At 30.1% G+C, this 13,852-nt stretch overlaps 1 protein-coding gene across 2 annotated transcripts in view; it reads left to right on the top strand.

The window, feature by feature from the left end:
* The window catches only part of LOC126741900 (elongation of very long chain fatty acids protein AAEL008004-like), a 103,191-nt gene that overhangs the window by 7,769 nt on the left and 81,570 nt on the right, over window positions 1-13,852 (top strand). The window lies entirely within an intron of this gene.

Below are 13,852 nucleotides of genomic sequence, written 5' to 3'. Positions count from 1 at the left end.
ACATACTACTTGGTAAAAGACAACATTTCAGAAAATGATTACACAAAAAAAAACAACTGATTGGAACATGTATTTACAATATGTCTGAAGTACCATGACAGGTCTAGCCTCAAATATTTGGCAAAAGTAGTAAATGACTGGAAAAGAACTGTCAAGGTGGAATGAGTATATGAAAGCCAGCCTGAAATCAGTATGATATCGCCTTTGTTTGTAAAGTGAATCAGTCAGCCCTAAAAAAGGTATTTGAGCAGGGTTCATTTTTTAAGGTAGCGTTGGTGTAAACATCCCAATTTATGCTGAATCAAAAAATAATTCTCAGAAATTTAATATTTTCAAGATTGATTTCCTTAGGGGTTAATATTGTGGAAATATGACTAACTCTTGATCCCAAGATTATCGTATGACATAGTTGTATCGCCAACAAAGAGGGTGAAAGTGAAAAGTGTGCCTATATTTCAATAGATAAAGAGAGAGAAAGAGTTATCATCAAGTATTTCTTAAAGGAGCGTTGTTGGGCCATTGGCGTGTTTGATATTTTTTAATTATTTGCTCTAGCAAGTCACAGTTTCTAAGTTTCTCTAGTTTTCTGGTTATCTTGAAACAACTTGTATCAAAACTGTATACATATATTGAAGCAATGGTTCAAAGTAGTGGTATCAGTCTAAATGGTACCTTTTGGCTATATTTGTTGGCTAAGGCTTTTTGATATTTATTAATAATTTTCTCTAGCAAGATCTGATTACTGTTTGAACAACTCGTATCAAAACTTGTACAAATACCAAAGCTAGGATTCAAAGTATGACATGAGTCTGAATGGAACCTTTTTGCTAAGTCTGTGTTATTTTAGTTTCTATTCCTTTAGGTCCAAAATTAGTAGCTAATACGGCTAAATATTTGTAGTTTTTACACTGAAAAAAATGTGTAAGAATAAATGTTACAATTGGAGCAATTTTCTTTATAAAAAAAGGTATAAATAGGGACGGTAACAAATTATTAAAACAGTCTTTATAAAATTATAATTGAAATGTCCTTAAAATTGTGATTGAAAGTGTTGAAATTTGATAATAAATTACATACAATATATCGAAAAATCTGATATATATTAAAAGTAGGACATACTGTTACAAAATTGAATAACCATAGACCACACGAAAAGTAGAAAGATTTCCAATAATATTGTAGAGTTTGATGCCATAACCTATGAGAAGAAAGTGAATTATTTGTGAGACATTATAAAAGCAAAATATAATAAATTGCTAAAACATTGTAAGTTTATCCACTACAATAAATTTGGCATTTCTGCACAAGTGTATAAACTATGGTTATTCTAGGATAATTTGCATTAACCAGAGAATTTTTTGAGAAAAATATCTATCTAATAATGTGTATAAATTTAAAAAAACCAGCCTGTTTCTTAAAAATTGTAAGGTCTTGCATGTGTAGTGAGAATTAAAACATATATGTTGTTAAAAAAACCGTCACAAAAGGTTGTCAGAAAAAAATATTACTACTCTTGAAGCTTTTTCTAAACATAGTTAATTAATTCTGGACAGGGACTAAGAGTAGACTTAATATATTAAAAGCAATAACTCTCTCAACTACTTTCACACATTTCCTGATTTCATTGTAGCAAAATATGCGACTTACTATTGGGCTATTTACCACTCGACGAGTTTAGAATACTGCCAGATTTACTTTGATATGCCTATAGGATTTCTTGCTACAAGTATATAAGATAAAATTTGCTACAAGGGTAGGGATAGAAGAAGGGTATCAATGTCATATTGATACCCTTCTGATACCAAATTGTGATCAAGAGAGATATTTTGGAAAACATTGGTAATAAAGAAATTGACTTCTATTCTAAATATAGAGTTTACAGATAGAGAGCTTGAGATATGGTTTTAGGTAGAGATAGAGTTTACCACTTATTATATGCTTAAGGGAGTCTTTAAAGTATGTGGAAGTATACCCATTGATTGATCTTGTTATTCCTTAGTCTTTAGCATTCTTTATTTTACGAGAGTTGATGATGTTTTTAACATCAGCTAAATTTATAACTCGGTTTTTCTAACGGTTCAGGGAGTAGTTGTTGAATTCATTTGGGTTATATTTGGCAGGGCTTTAGGGTTTGTTTTAGTATATTCATTCATCATGTTTATATGAAGTTTTATAGGAAATTTGCAAGGTACCACTTATTGTTATAAAACTTGCATTATACCAGTTCATGATAGCACAACTCCTCATTTTGTGTTTTTCCAGGAAAAAACAAGTCCCTTCCATACGTAAATATATTCTTATGTGATCTGAGATTGCTGCATCCATAACATGTTTTATGACACTCAAAATAACAGAAAGAATTTGTCAGGGCAGATCCTAAAATCCTCTGTAGTAAATATCTTTCTTAATGTTTTGTTTAATTACCTCATAAAACATCTAATACTGATACAGTTCCAAATAGTTTATATGTTATTGTTTATGAAATAAAATAGTCGCTTAAAGATATTTGCTGACATGCCAATAAATTGCCCTTGTAATTTACCCAGTTTATTACATCACGACCTTGTACCAAATAGCTGGGTCATAACATTGCAAATGTTAAAAAAAGGTAAACACGGCATCACGTATTATTATCTATAACATGCATTTACGCTATATGCACGTACATAAATAGCGAAATCGTCATTTTTTTAAATTGTTTAATTAAACTTTTTTAGGTGCTGCATTTAGTGCAAATTACTTATGTTATATATCCTGTAACTTAGTAAATAATGCCGGTTTCTTTGTTCTTGAACCCCTATTAGCTGTTAATTTGCTCCACTTTATCGGGGCATGCAATTAGGTTTTTAGCATCAGGACATAATATACGTACGTTTAAACTTAACATAACAATAAAACTGCTAATTATCTAATAAAATGCATCGATACAGTGTTAAATAGGTGGATTTTACGAATTTTTACGTTGTTTAAAATCTTATTATATTTTTATGTCAGATTCGACTTTTCAAAGCTGAGAATAACAAATTAAAGTCGGTATGTACTATCTGAGTATAGTGTTCAAGTCCAGTTCAGAGATCTATTAGAATCTTTGATGTGTCGCAGATGCCGCACTAACTAGTCCGTGCGCCTATGTCGTATTTATTGTCGCATGATATACATGTTTAAATGGCAAAATTTTATATTGTTTGTGTTTTATACAATTTTTTATTTTTCTTTCGAAAATGACCAATTCTAGAAAGAAAATAATATCAAAAAATTGACCGCGGACTAAAATCCAAGCATCTTACAAAATATTTTAAACACTTCCAGCACTCACAGACTTGTCACCTCTTTTTAGCCAGTCTATTAAACAAAGATAAAACACCTGCGTTCTGGCGATTCCTACGTCAGGCTGTGCAAGTGATTGTGTATCTCTCTCTATCCCACTGATTTTGAGAATTACGGGGCCGTACCCAAATAAATTTTTGGGCTGTTTTTATATTACTTTCGACGTGAGTCGAAGAGATCTTTAAGGATGGGTCTATCGCCTTTAATAGTTGGGAGGGAGGTCATGTGGGGTTATTATTATTTGATGGGTTTTGCCGGTTTTGCTTTTTACACGTTTATGAAAGTGCAGAATTTAGAATTTGGCCTGTATTCGTCTAAATTTTTTGCAGTTTTTACTGTGAGGAAGTTGTTATATCTAAAGACCTCAAAATGTTTCGACACTGGTAAAATAGACAGAAAAACGTACTTCTTATATTTAAATTAAATATTATCTTGCTATCAACTATCCTGAATTTCTAACTTAATAAAACTAAACCCAAAAATCCCGAATAATAGTTTTAAATACAAATAAATTTTAAGGCCGGACCTGTGCAACTTTTCACGCTTGAGTGGCTGTGACTGAGGTCAGACGTCTAAGAAAATAGTACGTGGGCGCATGTAGTCAAAGTTTACAATTCAAATGTATAAATTCTTAAAAAAATGCTTAAATTGATTTATTTAATGGAATGATTAAATGTCGCTTAGAATATTACTTTATGACTGTTTCCACATAAAATTTTGCGATTTAAACATGCATGTCATGTGACAATATAAGCAACACCGGCACACAGACTATTCGTGGCACATCAAAGATTCAAATAGATCTTTGAACTGAACTATATCTAGCTCTCATAGAACATCTTTTATTATTACTATGAATGAGGAAATTACAACATCAATGATACCAGTAGCACCTATCTTTTTGTATATAGGTATTCTATATTCATCTTTCTTGATACGTAAGGCAGAAGATCTAGTAATTTGTTTCTTCTCTAATATACATTTATGATACTTGCCAGAATATAGCCTTATTAATTATTATTATATTATTAATTAACATTTTCTATAGTTATAAATTGTGTGTGTTTGTACTAATTTTATAGGGTATTTTAATTTCCAGTTTGCCTGTCAATATGTATCTACTTTATAAACCCTTGTTTTTGTTTACATATACAGCGTGTCCATTTAGTGTTTAAATTTTTTTTTCGTACAACGGGTGAAAAATGCTACTATTTTAAACTTGTCTTACGTATACAGGGTGTTCACAGATTAATTTTTTTTTTAATGGAGACTTTATATAATAAGTATTTGATTTTTAGATCCTTCGTCAAATTCTAAGAAATTTGACGATGTCATGCATGTCATATAATCAAGTCGTTTTTGAATTAGAGACGGTTGAAAATTGTTTTTTTTTTCAACTTTAAGAGACTTTACAGAGCCATAAATGCTTGTCGTAGGACAAAATTATTTTCACATTTCTATCTTAACTTTTCAAAATGTGTTTAATAAAAGAAAAAAAATGCTACTGTTACTTGTCTTTGTTTGTCCTTAAAATGTCAAAAAAATTTGATGGTTATAACATAGCTAGTGTTATAATAGGAAAGTAAACAGCATTTTATCCTATACTGAATAGTCGAGTTTTGCTTCAAAAATACACCTACAATAAAGGAAGGGATTAAAATGGACGCACTTTATATATTTATAAATATTTTCTTCAATATTAAGAATTTTCGATTTTAAATTATTATTTTAATTTAACCTTTCTTAACAACTTTATGTTTAAACAATAAAGGTACCTTTCATTTTATATAAGATTATTCACAAGTAATTAGTTTGTATATTATTCCTTGTTAGTCAGACACTAAAAAATACTTGGCAATATCTGCCTATTTAAGGTAATCCAGAACAACATTGTTTTACCATATCAGTTTGTTTTAGTATTGGTAATTATATGTAGAACGATGGTCTTATATTATTCTTGGAATATTGAGCCCGAAGTAAGATTCTTCCTCATTACTATCTTAATCAATTTACTTTAAAAATATTTGTCTTTTAACATTATTTTTCTTCATTAAATTCCTTTTCTGTTTTAAGGTGAAAGCATATGAAGTAATAAATGCAAACATATATTGCACAGTGAAACATAAAGGAAATATGTTAAAATGTGTATAAAAATCATTTAACTTAGCACTTTTGATTATGTCTTGAAATCATAATTAGCATTGTAATAAATTCACTTCATATTTATGTAATTTGGTTGAAATAGTATAATTGTGAAACAGAAACTGATTATTTACATTGTATATACGTCTTGTATGTTCATCATTCTTAATATATAACACAGTAGGTATAGTAATGGTGTTCTCTCTTTTTCTTCCCCTTGTTAGGCAAAATTTATGGTTCATTGCCTTCATTCGTGTAATTATTTCTTGCTGATAAATATATATTAAGTTGTGAAGTAGTAAATCCTATGAACCAGCCTGGTTCTTACATCTCGGTTTAAAGAAAGCTGGCCTCATAATGTTCTAATGTTAAGTTGTAATATTCTTCCTCATTCCTTATTACTGTCAATCAATTTGCTGCATAAAGTTCTTTTTTCATATTTAAATCAATTATATTTTTGTTCTTCACTAAGAAATTAGTACAAACTGTACATCTTAAAATAACAGGTATCAGACAATTTCGCAATTATAATACAACCAATTCATAACTCTGTAGAAGCTATACATGTAGATATGTAGAACAGCCCAAAATATATACGCGTAGCCGTTACGCTAACGTAATATAAGGTCAAAATTAAATAATTTATTATTAATATTTATTTTATTAAATAACATTAATTATTAACTTAAATTAATATAGACATATACTAATATGGCGTACCATCCAGCCACTTAATTTTTTTAAATTAAATCTACAATGTTTAAATAATTCATAATAATAAAAAAAAAATCATCAGTCAGTAATTTGTTTTTGCTTAACAGCTTATAATATATTTTGAGAATTTTTGTACCTATGGATAAAAATTTTGTTCCACATTTTTGTTGCAATAAAACTGAACAAAATTTGTTGAACGATGTTGAGGTATTAAATACTCCTTAATATATAATTTGATAGCCATGATCCCTGGATATAAATAGTTGATATAAACTGAGGTCTACTATTGAAGTTGTGTCCATTTGCTCTTCATTTGTTTCATGTTGACGTGAGTGCAACTATTTGCTTTTTTGACTATGTCTTGAATTTATATTTAACACTGTAAGAAATGAACTTTTTATACTTGTGGAATTTGACTGAAAAATTTCAGTTGTCAACTGAAACTCAGAATGAGTTAGAAATATAACTTAATGTATCTATCAAACATATTCTGTATCCATTTTTCTTGATATATAGGTCTTCTCATGTTCTTTTGAGCCATAATTCACTTGAAAGACTTTGATTCAAATTTAATTGTTTTTTATTAGAAACACTTGCGGTTACATGAGGGTTGGGTCTCAGCATGATTATACTGCTCTGAAACGCTTAAAACAAAAATGTATGTGCCATTTCAGTTTTAGGATAGAAATACTGTTGATATGATAATTTTAGCAATTGCTGATTTTCTGCCAAAATCTCTTCTCATTTACCAATGATTATTAGATAAGGTTTTTTTGACTCAAACAACAACTGATTTCTTATTTGACCAACAGAAACATGGGAGAATCCCCTATTCTAGACTAACCGAGATATTTACTCTTTTTCTTGTGTGCAGTTCTCGTGAGACCGCTGACTTAATAATACATTTTTTTGCCTAGTGCTGTTAAAGAGTGGTAGCAAGAATTTCCAAAAAAATCACCTTATGTTAAACCCATAAGGTGACTATTCTACTGCACTACTTATTTTTTTGGAAATTCTTTCTGGTCAGGTTTCTCCTGGTTTTCTCTTCCTTTCCACTTATGTTGTGGTTAAAATACTGAGATTTGCTATGTCTATTTTAACATTTTTAAGTATTGTTACGGATTTTCCGTAGGTTCAGAATAAGCACACTTGAACACTAAACAGTAAAACAGTATTTTTAATCACTTTATTCATATCACAACAGTAAAATTTACATCCGATGAGGTTCCTATACAGGGGTGCTCTTTCAAATGGTCAAAAATGCTAGAGTATATACAGGAGCCATAAAGAAATAGTTTAAAATAGGACACCGATGGTCGGAAGTGCGCCGTTTCCAAAATACAGGGAGTTGAAATTTGTCAAAAAAATCGATTTTTTCCTGTGTATTAAAAACGCTTATAGCGATTTAAATGAAATTTTCAGGTTTTAAATGATAGGTGGTGAGGCAACTTTCTGAGCTATTGCAGCTAATTTGACTTGTCCAGGGACGGACTTGCAGCACATGTACGTTAATTTTTTTATAAAAAACAGATACGTCACTGTTTTTGGAAGAAACATTTTTTTTTCCGAATATTTTGTTTATTTTGTACAAAACACAGCCCTTGCATTTTTGCGCTCGGACGCACCGTTTTCGTGCAAAAAAATCAAATCCATACAAGGATCCTTCAAAGTTTAATATCATTAAAATAAAAAATAAATAATTTAACTAAATAATAAACAATAAAAAATAATTTAAACCATTCAAACCAAATGCTCAAAGTGTCCTTCATGCATTTGCACGCATTTTCTGCACCTGTTCCCTCAAGATGCACACGTGAGCAAAGACCCCTGGATCGTTTCTCAGAAAATCCGCAGCCATCACAACTCTAGCAACTAGGAGTTCTCTGTTGGTTGCAGGTGTTGCGTAGATAAACTGTCGCCAAGAATACCTGCTTAAGCGTTAATCTCCAGAAACAAGATGCTCAACCTTTTGCAGTTTAAACGGATGAAGATTATGGCTTTGTAATACTCGGTGCACGGTGTTTTTGGCAAAATCAATTGCTAGCTTACGAGTACTATTATTGGGCTCAATTTGAATACGTGCCATAATTTCATCCTATATCTATAGCATCTCCTACCGGGCGCCGCCTTGCAACTATTCGATTAATCTGTAAAGAAAAATCATCAAATTTTACGCGATAGGGAATAAAACAGAGTTTTACCAGTCCTCATTTATGAGTTTTAACAATATTTCCCATCATTGACCCTTAACCTTTGGTCAATTTTTATGAACATTCTGCGTTCGGGCAATTCACGATCTGGAAAACGCTGTCTGCACAATCGCTGTGCCAACAAAGCATTTCCTCGCGCTTTTCCATACGAAAGATGCATATCTGCAAGCTCCGCCAATCCAAAGCGATTCATTTTTACCAGTTTTATTTTAAAACAATTAGAGACAATTAATTAATTTAATTCCAATTAATTATTAATTAATTTAATTACTACTAAATTAGTGATAATAATAAAAGTGACTTTTGTTTGATTTTTGTCACTCATTTTTCTCTTGTTCATGTTATCGCCTTGACCATATTATTTACAATGGAGTATGGTATCTCGATCTTCTGCAAAAATTGACTTCCGATCTGATCTCCTAAAAAAGTGATTCCCATACACGAACTTAATAAATATACCTGGACTGCCAATTCAATGAAAAGTAAATGACCACTATCAGGGGGCCGCCATTTCGCGTGATTCTGCCCTTTCGATGTTGGTCACTCTGACAAATTTCAGTTGTGCCCATTGTAGGGAAACAAAACAATGAAAGTTTTTGAGAGGTTATGTTTATATATACAAAATAGAAAGTTACATTCACTTAAGAATTTAAGATAGTTGCTTTAGATATGTAATTTTTCTTGTACCTCTTTAAGAATTTGGTTAAAATTTATGCAAGAAAGTGATCCGCACCTAAAATGAGACAAAGTTTCAATTAACTTGGGATAGATGCATGCACTTTAAAATATTTGTTTTATTATTCTGATAATCTATCCTTCTATGTACAGTGTTTCTACATTAATAGGTACAACCGTCTATAAAAATCAAAATATAGATAATTTTATGAGAGTTTGTAATTAGCAAGGGTTTATATAGTAAAAACAAACAACCTTATATATTATTCTATCATAAACAACACACTACACAGACAGACAATTCACAATAATTCGGTTTTGAGAAACAGTGAACCAAATACGTTTAAATAAGGATGGTGATAAAGTCCAATTCAGAGATCTATTAGAATCTTTAATGTGTCGCAGATGCCGCACTAAATAGTCCATGCGTCTATGTCGTATTTATTGTCGCATGATATACATGTTTAAATGGCAAAATTTTATATAATTTATCTATGAAATCATTTTATATATACGTAAAACCCCATGTTTTATACTATTTTTAATTTTTCTTTCGAAAATGTCCATTTTTGAAAAGAAAATAATATCAAAGAATTGACCGCGGACTAAAATCCAAGCATTTTACAAATCATTTTAAACACTTGCAGCACTCCTAGACTGTCACCTCTTTTTAACTAGTCTATTAAACAAAGATAAAACACCTGCGATCTGGCGATTGCTACTTTAAGTTGTGCAAGTGATTGTGTATCTCTCTCTATCCCACTGATTTTGAGGATTACGGGGCCGTACCCAGATAAATTTTTGGGCCATTTTTGTATTACTTTCGTCGTGTTTTTAAAGAGATCTTTAAGGATGGGTCTATCGCCTTTAAAATAGTTGATTTAAAATTCAGGATGCAAAGTGTGTTTTTTTTATAAGTAAAACTTGTGTCTTTTACACACATAAGATATAGACAGCTAGATGATTTTTAATGTAAAAGTTTATTTAAAAAATATACTTTACACTTTTCTGACTACAAAATTACTTTTTATCCAAAGATGTTGGTACTAAATATAGAGATGGGGGGTTTCATGAGTATATTATTATAATAATATATCATAATATGTATTAATTAAAAAAAAACAATAATAAAGGACATTGAATGTGGAAGCCAAAATCCCCGTTAATAATAACCACCAAATAAAAATAAATCTCAATACCCAAAAAAAAGGAAATTATAAAATTTGAAGATAAACCAAAATATTTTACCCTTTTGTGTAAAAAGTAAATCTTTAATGCCTTAATCCACAGAATAAATGGGCCTAAGTAATTCGTACCACCTATTTTCTCATCACTTGTTATAAACATCCCACTGATAAAAAAATAAAAACTAAACTTATTAAATTAAAATTTTTGGTTAAACTGATTTTACGTACTTAAATCTTATAGTCAAATTAAATATAATCTTGCTATCAACTATCCTGAATTTCTAACTTAATATAACTAAACCCAAAAATCCTGAATAATAAAGTTTTAAATACAAATAAATTTCAAGGCCGGACCTGTGCAATTTTTCACGCTTGAGTGGCTGTGATTGAGATCAGACGTCTAACAAAATAGTACGTGGGCGCATGTAGTAAAATTTTACGAATCAAATGTATAAATTCTTAAAAAAATCCTTAAAACATTTATTTATTTAATGGAATGATTAAATATCGCTTACAATATTACTTTATGACTCTTTCCACATAAAATTTTGCGATTTAAAGATGCATGTCATGTGACAATACAAGTAACACCGGCACACGGACTATTCGCGGCACATCAAAGATTCTAATAGATCTCTGAACTGAACTATACATTATTCAGGTATTAAATAAGGAGGAAGCTATATCGCCTGTTGCAGACGATATACCCAAGCGTCGTTTACAAATCGCCAAAAACTAGGCATTCCGCTATACTCATATGTCAAACGTCAGCGTCGTCAACTTCATTATTTTTATTTAATATATATTTTGTTGGCAACACTAAAAATGTTCAGAGTGACCAACATCAAAAGAACACAATGGTCATTTTTGGGCATCGTATCGACCATGCATAGCAGTCCAGGTATATTTATTAAGTTCGTGTTCCCATACACTGAAAATCAAAATGTGGTAATTTTACAGCAAATTTAGTAGATCATAATGTTGCCAGCAAAAGAAGTGATAAACTTATTTTAGTACTGTAAATTTAAAATATCTGTAAAAATGTGAATTTTTTGTTTTGTAATTTTACTGCGGTCTTCTGTAAAATGTAAGCAATAATTATAGTAATTTTTAAGCAATATTACTAAAGACTTACTGTAGTCTTGTACTTTTACAATGGTTTTAATGCAAATTCAACGATTATATCCGTAAAAATCCTGTAAAAAAGGTTAAGTATTTTTCAGAGACCCTGTAGATTTACTATAATATTTTTCGTTAAAAAATGCTGGTATGTTTTCTGTGTTTTTATTTTATATTTAGATATAATATATTTTTGCTGTAATATTTCTTAAATAAAATTCGTTTAAAAATTGTGGGATTATCCCAAACTAAAAGCTTTTATGAAAAAATATATTTCCTTATACATTTCTTAACATAACATAACAAATTTATTTTGTAGTGAAACAAAAGATAAAAGATAAACTTGATGGAATTAACCTTAAAATATTAGGATTTATTAAGCTATAACATTTAACATGCTTACATGCAGGAAAGACAATATGGGCCCCTTATTGTGTTTGCTTTTTGAACTACATGTTTTGTTAAAGTAATGTTTAAAAGCTTAATTTCACTAAGTTTATTTTTAATGGTACATATACTAAACGAATGTAAACAAAACAACGTTAGCATCCATATTAATACAAATTTTAATATAATTCCAAAACCTATGCGATTCCATATTTCTTGACTTTCAGGTTTGATGTTCTTAGAAAAAGAAAACACCGTAAACTATTAAAAATTATATATTTACAGCCTGTACTTACGTCAAATAGATAACAAAAGGTCGACAAATCTTCTTTAAAGTAATGTGCCAGTATCCTCAGTGACTGTAGCACGATTTCGTCCTGATCTTCGTCAAAAATGGTAAACTTCTTATACTTAGCTTTTTAGGTCAGCTTTGGAAGATAATAATATAGCTTTTTAAGTAAAACCAAAATATAGCTTTTTAAGTAAAAAGCACAGGCCATTCTTTTTTAATACTCCCAATTGTAGGCGGATCAGTATTTTTTAGGAAATCTCTTTGTTTGTTTCTTCTAACAAATCTTTAAACTTGGTGTGGTCCAATACTATTAATAATTACTTTCGAATTACTAGCATCATTTTCTATTAGTGGTTTCCACGTTAATGCAGAGCACCCAGCATTTCTAATAATGAGTTTTTTTTTGTGAATTTTTTTGCAGGAACGTTTGGTCTAATAAAATAACCTATTCTCTTGGTACCTATATTCATATACCAATTTCGATTTGGCTTACTAAGATGCAAGCTGCCTAACATTCGAATTTACAGGTGCCTGTGATGTTATAATAATGTAAGCAGGGAATTTTAACCATATTTCAATCAGTTTTACGGGCTTCTGTAATTTTCGTGACGTTCTGTAAGAGTGCCGGGTTTTTTAGCCATATGGATGAATTTTTATGCAAAATGACTATATCGACAGTAAAAAAGCTGTGATTTTCCTAAATCTAGTATCATTTAGGTTAATCTAATAAATATAGTAAATTCACATTCTGATATGGTAAATTTGCTTTAATTATAACAGTTAATACTGCTGTAAGATTGACGGACACATTTATAGTGTACCGTAAAAATACGATAGTAGGTATGTATCGACACTAAACATAACAAAAACATGTACACACTTTGTTATTATTATTATTATAATTTTTTTTTTATGCAGATTATGAAAACTGGCTAAAATTTATGGGAAATAACAAAAAAACTAATAAAATAATGAATCGAATATGGAGTTTATTTTTTGCACCAAAACGGTGCGTCGAAGGGCTGTGTTTTTATTAGCTGTTGTTAAAAATAACAAAATATTCAGAAAAAAATGTTTTTTTGCAAAAAAACAGTGGCGTACCAGCTTTTTTATAAAAAAATTAACGTACATGTGCTGCAAGTCTGTCCGTGGACAGGTCAAATTACCTGAAACTCCTCAAAAAGTTGCCTCACTTATCATTTAAAACCTAAAAAATTTTATTAGAATAATCGGGCCAAGACAGGGCCATAGTAAGGCAACTTTCTAACAGTATATTTTGCCATATGCCCTTACACAAAAAGCTAGAACTTCGATTTTAATATTTAGTCAAATTAGATTATATTTATAATCGTATCGACAGTAAGAGTAGTATAATGTTCTTCACTGGTGCATGTATAATGTACCGGTGCATAAGTTATAATTCACAACTCATAAAAGTGAATATAGTACTTCTAAATGCCGCTGTTTATAGAGCTGTCTCATTCAAAATTCATAAGCATAAGCTTGACGGATAACCTTGAAAGTTAGGAATTTTGTAAGTACTAAATTATGAAATAATTATGGAACAAGTGGCCGTTTATGTATTTTTATAGGGATATCGCCCTTTTTAGGTAATATAAAAAAACTATTTCAATATTAGCTTCATTATAATCTTACATTTGAGAAGAAGTTGATATAGGTAATGAAGGGTTCAGTTTATAGAGTAGAATATTTATTTCCTTTTTAGGGTATTAGAAAAGCATACAATAAATAATTGTATAAAAACAGTTTTAATTAGAATTTCTCACTTTATGAAATGG

This window comes from Anthonomus grandis, chromosome 11 (assembly GCF_022605725.1).
Source record: "Anthonomus grandis grandis chromosome 11, icAntGran1.3, whole genome shotgun sequence".
NCBI lineage: Eukaryota > Metazoa > Arthropoda > Insecta > Coleoptera > Curculionidae > Anthonomus > Anthonomus grandis.
This window is presented reverse-complemented; position numbering and strand designations above follow the sequence as displayed.